Here is a 15,424-nt window from a genome sequence, read left to right on the forward strand (position 1 = left end):
TCATGGAGCTGATGGTGACTGAATTAAGGGATGACCACACAGAGTTGGAAAAGAGAGGCTTAAACAGGCTACATGGGTCGAGGTGAAGGCACAAACACCTAGGAGACTGACAGGAAGGAGAAGCACTCTCCCCGCTTCCCACGTCAGGGGCTGGACGACTGGGAATTCTGTGCTGAACACTGCAGCTGGCTGCTGTCATCTTGGATCCCAAGAGAACATCACAGGGAGATGTTCACCAGTCACTGTGATGTGCAGAACTGGCACTCGGGAGAAGTAATGACAAGTAGGTGTGGGGTCACCAGCCAGGAATGAAGAAGGTGGAACCTGGGGAGAGAGGGACTTGGACGTCAAGGGGCCATTAGGAGAGGGAGACAGATGAGGCCCAGGAGTGTCCCCGCAGAAGGACAAACAGCCTGGCCAGCAGTCTGGGACGCAAGGGTCAGGCTGCAGGGTGAGGCTTAAGATCCTCTGGGTGTGGAGGGCATAGTTTCCACACGCTGGTAGGAGCAGGAGCTGGATGGAAGGGGCTGGAGACAGAATAGGGAAGTCAGAGCCAGCAGCAGCTAGTCCCAGACCATCTGAAGGAGAATCGTGCTGAGAGAGCGCAGGGAGAGAACAGCTTGAGGGTTCGGTCGAGTCTGAGGAAGGGCATATGCACCTGTCTTATTTGTGGAATTCAAAGAAGGAAATTTTTACAACTGTTTTGTTCTGCAGTGTGTTTTTAATAGAGAAGACTTGGGTATGAAGAAATAGAAATTGCCAAGAAATTTGTGGAAAAAAGTAAATGATCACACTAGCTAGCCGAGATGCTAATTAAGTGATGAGACATCGTCTGTCTCTCAAAGTAACAAATATATCCAGTTTCTCCAGACACATCACTGGGGATTAAAAACAGGGTCAGCTGTCACAGGACAGTGTTTCTTTGCAGCATTCTTGCACACCGGGACGTGTTCTCTGGGCCCCAGGTTCTTCCTGGTCTCCTCAACTCCCCCGTGGCTGTTTCCCCAGGCTGGGCTGCAGCTGCATGCATGCAGTGATCTGCTGTGGAGACCTCTGAAGGGCCCCGGGGCTCAAGATGGTATGTCAGGACCTGCTCTCATGCTGGGCGGGAGGGCATGCTGAGCAGTCACTCCATGATGTACCAGAGATCATCTCTAGTATCACAAAAAGAAAAGAGACCAATGGAGCCATGTTCAAGGTGCAAAATCAAAGCAAAGAGCACAGGAAGTTAGCATCTGAGTTAAATGACCTGACCCACACTCGGGCTGTAAGAACCCAAACCCAGGCCCTACCCACCACACTCTCCTCCCTCCCCAAGTCCCTCAGTGCCCCCTCCCATCTCAAACCCAGGAGGCAATGGGAGGAAGTCAGCCGAGGGAGGGAGCGGGGGCCCACCTGGCACAGCTGTGGCACAGACCTGTTCCATTTGATTCCATCAGACATAATACATACTGAGCACTGCCTCATGTATGAGCAGTGAGCTCTCTCCTTGGATGACCAGAGAATGCCACAGGCAGCTGGTCATCAGAGCAAGGATGGACGGGCAAGACGGTGCAGGTGAGGAGCTGGCCCAGGGTCAAGGGCTTGCCAGCAGCCAGGCCTTGCAGGGGAACCCTCCTCAGCCCTCCTGGCCTCACTCTCCACCTTTGTACACCGGGGTTGAGGGAGACAGGGTTGGGGGAGGCAGCGTAGAGGGAATGAGCTTTTCAGTCCTCTCTGACTCCAAGTTGTTGGGTGAAAGTAAATTCCAGGTAACATCATTAAGTGTTCTTAGGGTCTCCATTGCTCAAGGGTGAAATGTTAAAAATAAGTGCAGGTCCATCAAACCACATGACATGAAGGAAATACAGAGAACAAGCAGAAAAATACCAGCCTAGCTCAGAATGAGCCGGATTTTCAAATGGGGAGATGAGGGAACAACTCCCAAGCCTTCTCCTTACTGTGCACGGCTTTGAGTCTGAGGGCTACACCTGTGAAGGCAGTAAGTGACAACAGCCACCTGCTGGGGCCGTGATTAGGGCCACCCAGATAACGCAGGTGGAAGTGCTTCACCTCACTGCATAGAGGGCATGTCACCAGGGCAACTCCGAAGTTGTTGTTCTGCATGACATTGAATAGGCCAGCAGATAGGAACTCCCTTCTGCCCAGAACTGGCTCATTTCCAGGTCTCCAGGTTTTTTTTTAGGCAAAAACAATTATAATTTTCTGTCTGTTGTCACTTCCTAAGAACACTTATGAGACAAAGTCTCTGCTGTAGTAAACAGCTTGGGAAGCCAAACATCTCTGGCTCCAGCAAGCGTGTTAGGCATGATTCATCTGGTGAAAATTCTCTGTCTAAAGAGGGAAAACCAGGTTAAACAAGGGCCTGCACAAAGCTGTCTTCCTGTGTGAAACAAAAGACTTGGTCAGCCCACCCACCAAGCCAGGCTCAGGAGAGTTTGTCAACCAAGTCCATGTGTGGCTTACGCGTGACACTCTCCATCAGACTCTTGGGGATGAGAAGTTGGTGATGATGGTAACGGTGATGATGATGGTGGTAGAGATGATGATAGTGGTGGGGATGGTGATAATGATGGTGGTGATGACAATGGTAGTGATGATGACATAGTGTTCCTCCAGAAATGCCCAAAACTTCTCAGTGCAAAGTCTTCTCTGGGGAGCAATATTGTCCTGGCAAAGTGATGGGGCCAAGAGGCCTCTTAGTTCCTATAGGGCTGGGGGAGAAGGAGAAGGTGCCTTTAAGGGAATAAATGAAGTACCGTGAGCTCCAGAAGAGCTGAAGCTGAAATCATGGCCTGAAGACAAGCCTAAGAGGGTGAGAGGGTCCAGGACTACCTAGAAGGCAGAGAGCAGATAGCAGAGGAAGGGGCAGCCCCATGATTTGGGCATCCAGGGCAGCAATGTCAGGGCACAGTGGACCTTCTGAGCATGGCAATTTAACTCGGGACCAAGATCAGTGCCAAGCAAATAGTTTACTGAGTGTATGGAGTCTGAAGACGCTGTCATTGTCTTACCTGCCCTGACCATCCCACCCAAAACTTCAATCACATCCTTCCCAGGGCATTCCAAATCCCCTTAGTCCACTCTACACCTTTTTTTTTTTTTTTTTTTTTTTTGCCATGATTCATATCACTTTCTGACTTGCTCTATAATTTATAGATTATATCTTATTTGTTGGCTACACATCTCCCAATGTCAATATGCTTCAGCACCGGGAGGACAGGGACCTTGGTCTTGCTCAGTAATCTATCCTAAGCACCTAGAACAGTGCCTGGCACATAAAAGGTGTTCACAATATTTGTGAACGAATGGCAGCTATGGAGTTACCTGCCTTACAAGGACTACACCATCCACTACAGCATTGTCTGCCAGGTAATTGTTCAGCTGTGGATCTGCACACAGCCTTTCCTGCATAGACACAGACTCAATCCTTCTATCCAGGCATGGAGCTTTGTCTGCCACTGATTGAAGCCAGATGGAGTCTGGCCTATAACATGACTGAGCATTAATTTCAGTAAATTTTAGTGAATTACCAAAATGTAATCATTACAATCTATCTTCATCTTGGTGACACATTTGGTGAGCTGTTACAAACCAAGACTTGAAAAGAAAATGCAGATTTATAGACCTCTCAACTCTGCCCACAGGACCCAAATCTGGCAGAATTGTCATCTCTATTGAGCTACTACAGATGGATGAGAGCCTTCTGCCCACAGCTTTTCTCTGAACACATGAGTAACCCAACTATAGAAGCTGCCTGATCATTCATCCTAGAACCTCAGATTTGGAAAGACCTTTAACATCATCTAAACTAATTCTATCTGTTTAAATCAATGGCAGTCAGTCACTGCTAATAATCTTTCACACCATGCCAAGGCCCTGCACAAAGAACTCACCCCGTTCCAAGAACATCCCACACACAAAACAAATTATCTGCTTCTCAGAGCTGAGTAAGCCTTGAAAAGTCTGAGAGGCTGGGCAACTTAGCCCAAGCAGGACAAGTAACTGGCAGAACCAATACTTGAACCCAGGTGTTTCTGTCTCCAACCTATTGCCCCTGAATTCTGGAGCAAGTTATCAATAGAAACGCAAACAATTGGTGATTCCTAGGTCCACAACACCTAAACTCACCAATCAATCTTAATAACATAAAAGTGACATGAACACACGTTATTGGCTCCCAATATGATGCAATAGAAAGTGCATATCATTCACATAAAGTATTCTTTACTTATACTCCTTTTCATATTCTTTTTCATCATAGGTGACTACAAGATATTGAATATAATTCCCTGTGCTATACGGTAGGACCTTGGTGTTTATCTATTTTATATGTAATAGCTAGCATCTGCAAATCTACAACTCCCAATTCATATAAAGTATGCTTGCAAAAAAAAAAATCCTGAATTTAATTGCGCCTTGGCTATAACCACCAATTTGCAGGAAGCATAGAGGATAAAAACTTGTTCAACACGAGGGTAGTAGTTAAATCCAGGACATAATACACTCTGTAGGACAATGACTCATGCCCCAGTTTCTTCAACAAATATGCATGAAAAAGGGACAGAGAACCATTACAAATTAAAAGAGACCCGAAAGACACATCAGTGAAGTGATAGGTGGGGACTTTGTCTTGACCATGAATCCAGCAAAGTAGCTGAAAAAAGATAGTTTGATGCAAATTTTATGTGACTACCTTAATGATTATTGTATTTGGTGTAAAAATGATACAGTGACTTTGTTCTTAAAAAACATTTTGTGTTAGAGAGATAAACTGAAGTATTTATGGGTGAAATGATAGGATATCTAGAATTTGTCTCAAAGGGGGAAGAAAAGAGTAAGGGGCAGATGAAGAATGCCTGAGCTGATCATTATTAAAGCTGAGAGATGAATAAATCAGGTTTCATTATACTATTTGTTCTGCTTCTGTGTATGTTTAATATTTTCCACAATAAAGTTAAATCTGAAAAGAAGTGATGACGTAAAGGAATAGAATGTTTTATCCAAAAACAATACCAGGCTCCATGTAAAAATGGTCAAGATTTTCCTTTGAAAAACCTTCCCATTACAGGAGCTAAAATTACCAACTTTGAAAAAAAACCAAGAGTTTTCAACATAGAGAGGGACACCCAGGAATGTACCACAGAAACCAAAAGAAAAAAAGAAAAATAATTAAGAGATAAAACCATGTAAAATTTTTTAAAATATGTTTTAAGTTATTGGAGGAGAGGGTATAGTTCAGTGGTAGTGTGTGCTTAGCATGCATGAGGTCCTCGGTTCAGTACCCAGTACTGCCATTAAAATAAATAAATAAATGAACCTAATTACATCCCACATGCACACAGACACAAATTTTTAATTAATTAATTAACCTAATTATCTTCCTCCCCCCCAAAAAAAATTATTGGTCAAACACTTAAGTGCATGTGATAAACTGGAAAAATATTTGTAAAGTACATGTCAGAAAAAACTTAGCATTATCATTAAATTAAGAATTTCTTATAAGTCTGTAAGAAAAAAATAAAATACTCCAACCAAATGGGCCAAAGATATGAGCAGAAAGTTTGAGGAAAAAAGGAAAGAAGGGAGCAGAGATGGTCAATCTGTGTAAGAGAAAAACAGGAGCACAGGTTCACTTGTGATAAAATCAGTGCATATTTTAAAAGCACACCAAGGTCTACAAATTACTGACAAAATTAACACATTAAAGAATATCCCATAGTCCCCTTGTGGATAAGCTCAGGAAGACTCTCCTTCCTCTTCACTGCTGGAGGGCCTGGAAAGAGGCTCACACTTCCTATTTATATGTAGCAAAAGCTGCATTAATGCCTTCTGCCCGGCAATTTCTCTTGTAGATATTTATTCATCAAAAGCAAAAATCGGAGAGAGGTTATCTTGTCTGCTGTTTTAGGTATAGTATTGTCGAGCACCATATGAAAATTATTAGTGCATGACTCAGAACCTCCAGCGATGCCCAGAAGGCTTGAACCCTGGTGCTGGCCCTACTCTTATGGCTTGGTTTGCTCTTTATCCCATGGGCTGAAAGTCTGCACTGAAGTTCATAGCTGCTGAGAAACTGGAATGGATCTAGGAGATAAAATGTTTATTTTTGCTAATATATATGTCACCTATTCTAAACTTGGGCTTATCCACTGGATATCATTTTGTGCACAACAATAAATTATATAAAAGAAAATTTTAAAATAAAATAAATATATAAAAATACAAATATATAAAAATAAGCATAGTTTTCTTTAGTCATGTCACCTCTTGAGTCTCAGAATCTTACTCTGTTCTGTTTGGTTAACACACTAGGACAGGTTTAGAAAACATACCTACCACTGGTCAATATTCCAGATCTAGATCTGAATGGAAGATGCTCCTCTGTATGATCCCAGACCCAATTTAGCAGCTCTACCTACTAAATCCCCTAAGTTGTATCCTTGGACTTCTCCAGAAGACTGATTTTCTCGAGCTTTAGATTGCTACAGGATTGGCCTCCTGGATTAACAGCTGTAAGACGGAAATTTACCATGCACTGAGGGCACACTGCCCAGTTGGTTTCTCTTGCATTTGCCCCAAGGAGAGTGGGTCTGTGTGAGAGGGAGTTGCCCAAGTCTCCCGTTCTAGAGCGCCAGGGCTCTTCTGAGTGCAGTCCAAGGCCAGCTACCATGGAAAGAAGTTCAGCCCCACACCTCCATGGAAACCACAGCCTGCAAACCTAAAGCTTCTGGTCCCTGGAGAAGTGGGTCCATGGACAGAACAACAAAGTGTCCCATCTGATAAAACCAATCAGACATGTGTGAACTAGATTAAGGAAGAGAGGAAGTAAACAGAGTGAGTGAGTCTGTGAGCTGTTCCCAGTGGTGAATTTTGAGGAAGCACTTTGGCTTATCCGAACTCAAATCTGAATGGAATGCTGCAATATTTCCAGAAACATGAGGCAGTGATTCATCACCAGGAGAGGAAAAACGGGTGTTGATTTTTCTGATGAGAAGAGGGATTCCTGCTTCCACCCCATCCTCCTTTTCTTAGAATGACACTTAGAAAATCTGGCACTAAAAGGCAAGTCAAAGGTAACAGCTAGAGAGAACATCTTGTCAATAAAATCTGGGATGCAGTTCTGAGCCCTGCTTCTCAGGATATATTCCTAGTTTGGCACAGACGGTAATATTGGGATGTATTAACTAATCAACAAATATTTAGGGAAAGGAGGTGCTTGATCCAGAGATCTGGTTCTCAGTCTGGACTACACAGTGGGATCACTGGGGAAGTCTAACAATTACTGATTCTGATTCCTCCTCCCCCGAGAAATTCTGATCTATTTGGACTGGTGTGCAGCCTGGGCACTGGGATCTCTAAAACTCCAGGTGATCCTCATGGGCAGCCTGGGCTGAGAATCACTGGACCGATGTGACAGCCAAATGAATGGGATCAGAGGGAGAGCTGTTGGATCTTATACTATTCAATTTCTCCATTCCTCAGTTTTTCCTTGTTATAAATAAGGACATTGACAAGTCAAAGCTCACATAACTGTTGCCAAGGTGAAACAGGATTATCTATATGAAACCACTTTGAAAAATCTCAAAGCTCTATACAAGTAGTCAAAATACAGAAATAATTCTCAGTCCACATCTACTGAATAAGCTATTTAACCAGGCACAAGCCAGATTAGAGTAATGAGGCCAAAACTGGAGGTCTAAACACACACTGTTTTATGAAAACAGTAATTAGGGAAACATCATGTAAAATGTCTGCTGAAAATCATATAAAATTGCCTCAAGATTGTGTGGAATTTTTCCACAAGCATGCAAGTGAGGTGCATCTAATGGAATGTCCTGGATGAGTGACTGAGCATCTATCAGGAAGCTGCTCTCAGGGCAGGTGTGGAAGCTGAGGGAATGTAGTGGGGAGGGAAAGAAAGGGGAGGGCGGGGAGGGGAGGGGGGAGGAGAGGGGAAGGCGGGCAGGGGAGGAGAGGGTAAGGAGGAGAGGGAGGAGAGGTGAGGGAGGCACAGGACTGCAGTTCAAGTCTTGGTTCCATTTGTTTACCTGGGTTATCCTTCTTCAGGTTAATAAATACCTAATACCTAATAATAAATACCTAATACTTAATAATAAACACCTAATAAAGTTTTTTTTTAATTTTCAACTCAGAGGCCCATTTAAAAAATGCTCATTAATGGTTCATGAACAAATTGATTTATTAATGTATGTGTGAATCCATAACTAAAAGCTAAAAATTTTCATTTAAGTAGACAACTACTAAAACACAGGCATGTATATGGCATAAACTATTTTTTAAATATGAGAATATATCATGTTTAAAACCCTGCATGCTCACTGAGCATCATTTTATACCCCAAAAAAGCTTTAAAATTAGCCGTCAATTAACAGTAAAGTAAGATCAAACTTATATCCAATGAATGGAGCAGTATCAGAATCTATTTTCCAGAACTAACTGGAATATTATACATACATATTATATATATGTAAGAATATATATTATATATACATATATTTAAAAATCTACAAAAAAAAAAAACCCTAATCCAAAAATGGGCAGAAGACCTAAACAAGCAATTCTCCAAGGAAGAGATACAAATGATCAAAAAGCACATGAAAAAATGCTCAATATCACTAATTATCAGAGAAATGCAAATCAAAACTACAATGAGGTATCACCTCACACCAGCCAGAATGGCCATCATTCAAAAGTCCACAAATTACAAATGCTGGAGTGGCTGTGGAGAAAAGAGAACCCTCCTACACTGCTGGTGGGAATGCAATTTGGTGCAGCCACTGTGGAAAACAGTATGGATATTCCTCAAAAGACTAGGAATAGACTTATCATATGATGCAGGAATCCCGCTCCTGGGCATCTAACCAGAAGGAACCCTACTTCAAAAAGACTCTTGCACCCCAATGTTCATAGCAGCACTATATACAATAGCCAAGTCATGGAAGCAACCTAAATGTCCATCAACAGATGACTGGATAAAGAAGAAGTGGTATACTTATACAATGGAATACTAATCAGCCGTAAAAAATATAATAAAATAATGCCATTTGCAGCAACATGGATGGACCTGGAAAATGTCATTCTAAGTGAAGTAAGCTAGAAAGAGAAAGAAAAATGCCATATGATATCACTTATATGTGGAAACTAAAAAAAGAAAAAAGAAAACACTAATGAACTCATCTACAGAACAGAAACAGACTCACACATGTAGTATACAATCTTATGGTTAGCAGGTGGGAAGGGATAAATTTAGGAGTTCAAGATTTGCAAATATAAACTACTATATATTAAAACAGATTAAAAAAACAAATTTCTTCTATATAACACAGGGTGCTATATTAAAACAGATTAAAAAAAACAAATTTCTTCTATATAACACAAGGTGCTATTTTCAATATCTTGAAATAATCTTTAATGAAAAAGAATATGAAAACTAATATATGTGTGTGTGTGTGTGTGTGTGTATATATGTATACATATATATATGACTGGGACATTGTGCTATACACCAGAAATTGACACATTGCAACTGACTATACTTCAACTAAAAAAAAATCTATATAAAGATTCTTTCCTGAGAAACTTCTCAGAAATGTGGTCCTCATCACTGAACACTGAACTTTAATGTGCTGCCTGATTTGACTCTGACTCTCCCCAACAACATTGGTGCTTTGGGGTTTTGCTCTCATGGTACAGAAAAGTCCTTATTAAGTATGTTCAAAATAAAAGCCAAACAGCAAAATTTGATTCTTTTCCTTCAAACTGATTGCCATGTTTCTCATTTTCTGGCCCAGCTTTTTAAACCATAACCTTCAAAATCATCTGCAAAGAATTGAAATGATGATCCTTTCAAAGTTTGTTTTCCAAAATCCCTGCTTTGTTTTTTTTCTCTTTGAAATTCAAAATTACTATTACCACGCTGCAGATATATAGTGCCTTTCTCCAGAAAGCGCCAGTGGCCAAGTAAAAATGTTTCTCTTCAGATCCAGGAAACAGTATTTTACGATTAAATTATTTTGAGCCATACAGCTCTGCGTGTTTTAGATTGCGGAGCAGTGACTGTCTAGTAGATGGCTTTGACATTCTTCTACTGAGGCCAGTTTCAGTTTTCCAACTTCAGTTAAAATCTTTAAAATGTTTGCTTTGGAAGGAACTGCTACACAAGGAGAAAGAGCCATATGCAATACCTTATCATTTAGGGAAAATATTCCATAAAGAAGCTGGATTTCATTACAGCCTGTTTTGTGTAACCAGGCTACAGGTTCGGTTGCTACACACATCGTTAGGACATTACAAGTATCTGCTTTTCGTTACCCAGGCTGCACAGCCCAGCCCCCTGCATCTGTGTGCCTTTGTGCTGTGATTCATTACAATAACAGGAATTTGCTGCTGCTAGGATTGAGATAAATTAGCTTTGTGGTCTGGGCAGCCTTTTTGATAACCGTGGCTCCACCTCAAATTTGCTGCCTGGTCTTAAGTCATCTGCAATATAGTCTGACCTAAAGAAGCAGTAACACATACTATATTGTTTTAGAAATATGTATTTTAAAAAAAATAGTTACAGTGGGCCAGGAATTTAACTGATTGCCTTTCGCTATATTAATTCATTTAATCCTCACAATAGCCTTAGGGAATTTTAGCCTTCTCTTATCTGCTTTAAATAGATCAAGGGATTGCTACCCTCAGTTCAATAACTTGCCCAAGGCATCCCAGTGGGTATGAAGCTCACGTTGGTCCCAGGGCCCTGGCTCTGCAGGGCTGTTCTGATACACTGCCCCTGGCCATACTGGTCCAGAGTGAGGGCAGGGATCCCCCACTGTTCACTTCTGTAGTGAGTCCTAAAAGGTGGAAGGACGGGACTTGGTCAACCACACTCTCAGCCACTCAACCACCTGTCCACAGTTTGGGCTGGGTTCATCGCTGGCCACGGGATAGACTGGTCTCTGCGAGGCTGATGGGAGGGCAGTCAACCTAGAGGTTTTCTACCTTGCCACCTCCCTCTGTCTAGGAATGATGTCTGTGACTTCTCTCTCTCCTTTCTTCTATCCATTTCTGTATTTGCTTCCGCAACAGAGAATTTTAATATTTCCTTTTGTGTGGGACATGCATATACTAAATAATTATTTTTTGTTTATCTAAATTCAAATTTAATGGGGTGCCCTATATTTTTTCCAGTTTTATTATATAGAATTATTACAGTTCGACTGCACATACACATTATATTGCATGTAAATGCATATAAACAGTATACTGCACATTTTTTTGGGTTTTCATATATGTATTAATTATTGTTTCTAAGAACAGATTAGATCTTTAGTTTTTTAAACTTACATAGTTATCAAAGGAATAAAGCCAACTACAAAATAAGAAACAACAGAATGCAGTAATCCAATCATAAAAGACAGTCAAATGTGCTTACACATACTCAAGAAATCAAAATAATAATTAGTTCATTTATATCCTTATCATTATTGCTATTTTTTTTTAGATTCTTCATATACATCATGCCCTATGGCATTTTTCTTTCTCTTTCTGACCCACTTCACTTTGAATGACAGTCTTCAGGTCCATCCATATTGCTGCAAATGGCATTATTTTATTAGTTTTTTATGGCTGAGTAGTGTTCCACTGTATATATGTACCACATCTTCTTTATCTGGTCATCTGTTGATGGACATTTGGTTTGTTTCCATGTCTTGGCTATTGTATATAGTACTGCTGTGAACATTGGAGTGTATGTGTCTTTTTGAATTTTATTTTTCTCTGGATAAATGCCCAGCTTTTTAAGGAACCTCCATACTGTCCTCCACAGTGGCTGCACCAATTAACATTCCAGCGAACAGTGTAGGAGGATTCCCCTTTCTCCACACCCTCTCTAGCATCTATCATTTGTAGACTTTCCAGTGATGGCCATTCTAGGGTGCCCTATATTTTTATTGGCTAAGTCTGGCCATCCTAGCCAGGTGCTAACCAATAAAGAATGCCACTGGACTCCTCAATGACAGGAAAAGGGCACCAATGTAGAGAGTCTACAGACTCCTGTTCTTCCTCTCCTCCTTGGTGCACTTTCCCCTGGGAGTCCAGCATCATGGCCAGCTCACCACTCCTGCTTATAGCCTTGGACTGTGCTGGTCCCCTTGTTGTCATTCAGTCTCAGCTCTGAAGTCACCTCTTCATGAAGCTTTCCCCAACCGGCTGTCTTGCCTACCATAAAATGTTACTTTGTGATCTTCGAAGTCTCACCACAATTATTTAATTTGTGTGTTTTGCTATGCTCAGTCCCACCCGATTAGAAAGCAGGCATCTAGGCCGTCAGGCACTGGGGCACTGCTCCCCCATCTAAAACAGTGCACACTGTGGAGTTTCTGTTGGCAACTGAATGAATGAATGAATTCCCCAAGAGGAGCTTGAACATTTCTTGACATAGTAATGAGTCTCTGATACATGCTGCTTAGTAAGGCTACGTACCAGTGGTCTTACCACCTCCCCTCCTGGTGTGAAGTTCCTCCGGCCATGTCAAGGACCCTTGGACAGCATGCTAACATTGCATATTACTCTTCCTGCCACTCCAAGGCCAGTTTGCACCACTCCTCTGTCACCCCTTTGTCCTGGGAGTCCTTGTATATCTATGTTATCTTCTTAGCAGACTGAATTGTTGTCACAGAGCAGAGACCACCACTTACTTCCCCTAGCAGTGTAGAGGGAGCATCCAAAAATCACTAACTATAGAGCAGCGGGATGCGTTGTAAAGATGCTCCTGCATTCACATGCTCCTTGGTTAGGGAGGGGGATGTAGTCCTTAGGCAGACACTACACAAACGCATGTGTAGACATGGCCAATCGGGGTAGAGCACTAATGCCTTAGAAAGCATGGATGTTGTCAGCCAAGTGGAAAAGCAGGAAGCAGGAGCTACAGCTCCACAGAAAGGTGACACAGAAAGTCCCAGAGTTTGAGGTGGAGCATAATAATTGGAGAAAAGTAATGTAGTTATTGTGTGCATCAAATCTTTCAATACTATCTAGAGGAGTACCTGCTTTGTACCAGCTTTATACCTGTCACTAAAAATACAGATGAATAAGAGGTGACCCTAACCTTGGGGAGTTTGTGGTTTTCTCCCTCTCTCCACTCAGTCATGATGTTCTTGAGGACAAGGACACGTGTTATTACTTTGGATGCCTGGGGTCTGCTAGCTGGCCTTAGCAAGGAATATTCTGTTTGCTCCATGTTTCTCTAAGAGAATGAACTAGAACAAAAGAGAGAAAGACTCGGAGCAAAGGAATTTGTCACAGTAATATAAGCAAGACGCTTTAACAGCCTCAGTTCTCCAGAAGGGGAATGGGATTCCTTTTGAGAGGTTGCATTTCCTTTTTCTGGACATAGTCAAGTAGAGACTGGGTTACCTTGTAACATGAAACCTGTGGAGGGAATTCAGCCATATCCAAAGTGGCTGTCAGCTCCCTTTTGTCCTAGGATTTGCCATGTGTACTTGGTGATGACAAGGCTGCTTTCAGACACTCTTTTCAGAGACTGGTATGGAGGTTCAAGGTGATCCTCCTAACATTTATCAATTACTTTGTGAAAGAGGGCAGGAGCATGGAATCTTGGTCTTCCTGGGTGATCGAAGTCTTTGTTCACTGATTCTCTACATGGCACAAACACATCATTTAGCAACCATTCCCTCAAATGGCTCAACTCCGTGCCCTTCCCTGCCCTCCCTTTGCTATCTGGCATCTATATGGTTGGACTCTGTCATCTTACAAATCACAGTCATGCAATGGAAAACTGCACATGAGCAGAAGACGGGGCTAGAACCTCTCTCTCTAGGAAACAGGGTATCATCATGGGCTGATCTGTGGTCACATTCCATGCTGGTGACATGTATTTGGAAGGACGTGTTCTTTCAGGCACAATAAAATGGAATCTCATCTCCACATATGGAGCTAAGTAGGAAAATTACCTTAATTAAACACAGCAGAATCCATATTTATTGCTCAACACATGGAGTCCTCTTTGTCTCTGAGGACTAAATCTGATACTCCAGAAAAGTCATTTTCCACTGGCACTTGTACACTTGTCCATCTATGGTCTTCAGATGCATGGAACCAGGGAGAAGAAATGTGTTCCTCAGTTTTCAATATGGTAAAGAGATTTACAGTATAATGAAAAACATAAGGCCAATACAACTAGTTGAAAAGTGAATACAAAGTCAAATAGCTTTTTAGGCCACATTTCCTTCCAAGCAAGTAGGTGGACTGTTCATTCCCACCTCCTCCCACTGAAAGCATAGATGGTTTTCTTTAACTTGTGCCTTGGTATGCTGTAGGTTGTTTTTCGTTCCAGGCAGTAAAAACTATTGGCTGTGGGAAAGAGATTAGTGAAATATAGTAATAGATCAACAGTACATAAAACTGAAGCCCTGAGAAATGGATTGTTTTCCTTAGTAAATAGGTCTAATCCAGAAAGGAGGAAACACACAGTGTGCCCGGAACAGAGTGAATGGCCCAATTGTACCGCAAGCAATTCACAAAGGCAGGCAACCAGGCTTGCCCATCCCGCAGTTCTCATGTTGAGCTGAGATTCCCTCTGACTCATTTATTTTAAACACTACTATTAATAAAATGCTGAAATTCTCATTGTACATGAAATAAAATGCCCTTTATAGATAGAGACATACTTCAAGTATGTATTAGATCCTTCCTGTCTTCACCTCAACCTTGGTTTGTTTTCTTTGCTTCAGCCTGAACAATCTCACAGATTCCCATCACCACCATAATCATCACTCAGGCAAGGACCCAATTCCAGACTCCTCTTCAAGGCTCCAGAGCCCCATTTCCAGTGCGTAAGTGGATGTTCCCACTCACCTACTGGACATACCTAATGTGGGATCCCCAGGCACCTCAAATTCCACATCCTTCCAACTTTCTTTCTCCTAAGCATGCCCTGCCTCCTCTCTTCCCCATCCTGGTTAACTCTCCCCATGACCTCAGACAGAGAACTCAGCGATCGACATCATGCTGGGTCCTGAATCACCGTGGCCCCAGAGCTGTGACGCTCCCTGCCAGCGGTGTCCCTGACTCTCCCACACAGTGCGTCACCCTGCTTCTCCTCTCGTCCAGCCCATGTCCTCATGAGCACAGATGCGCTCCTTCTGCTGGGATTCTGACCAGGCTCCTCCAGGCTAGAGCCCATCTTGCCCTGCAGTGCTCTCCCAGCCTAAGCCCAGCTCTGAGAAAGGGTCCCACGTGCTCTGCTCTCCTGCTGAGACCCGTGACAGCTCACAGGATCCCTCCTGCCAGTCAGCTTGCTTGAGTAGTGCCACATTGCCCACACCGACCTTGCCCTGAGGTGCACTCCTAGATTTGCCCCAAATAACCAGCGTCTGTCCCCCATGGCACACACTGG

The 15,424-nt window shown here is 42.5% G+C and overlaps 1 long non-coding RNA gene across 1 annotated transcript in view; it reads right to left on the reverse strand.

Moving 5' to 3' along the window:
* Positions 1-701: 701 nt before the first annotated feature.
* LOC123611874 (uncharacterized) overlaps positions 702-15,424 on the reverse strand; it is a 175,663-nt gene continuing 160,940 nt past the window's right edge. Inside the window, exon 3 of the long non-coding RNA XR_006718963.2 lies at positions 702-1,154. This is a non-coding gene — a long non-coding RNA (uncharacterized LOC123611874). The remainder of the gene's footprint in view (positions 1,155-15,424) is intronic.

This window comes from Camelus bactrianus, chromosome 11 (assembly GCF_048773025.1).
Source record: "Camelus bactrianus isolate YW-2024 breed Bactrian camel chromosome 11, ASM4877302v1, whole genome shotgun sequence".
NCBI lineage: Eukaryota > Metazoa > Chordata > Mammalia > Artiodactyla > Camelidae > Camelus > Camelus bactrianus.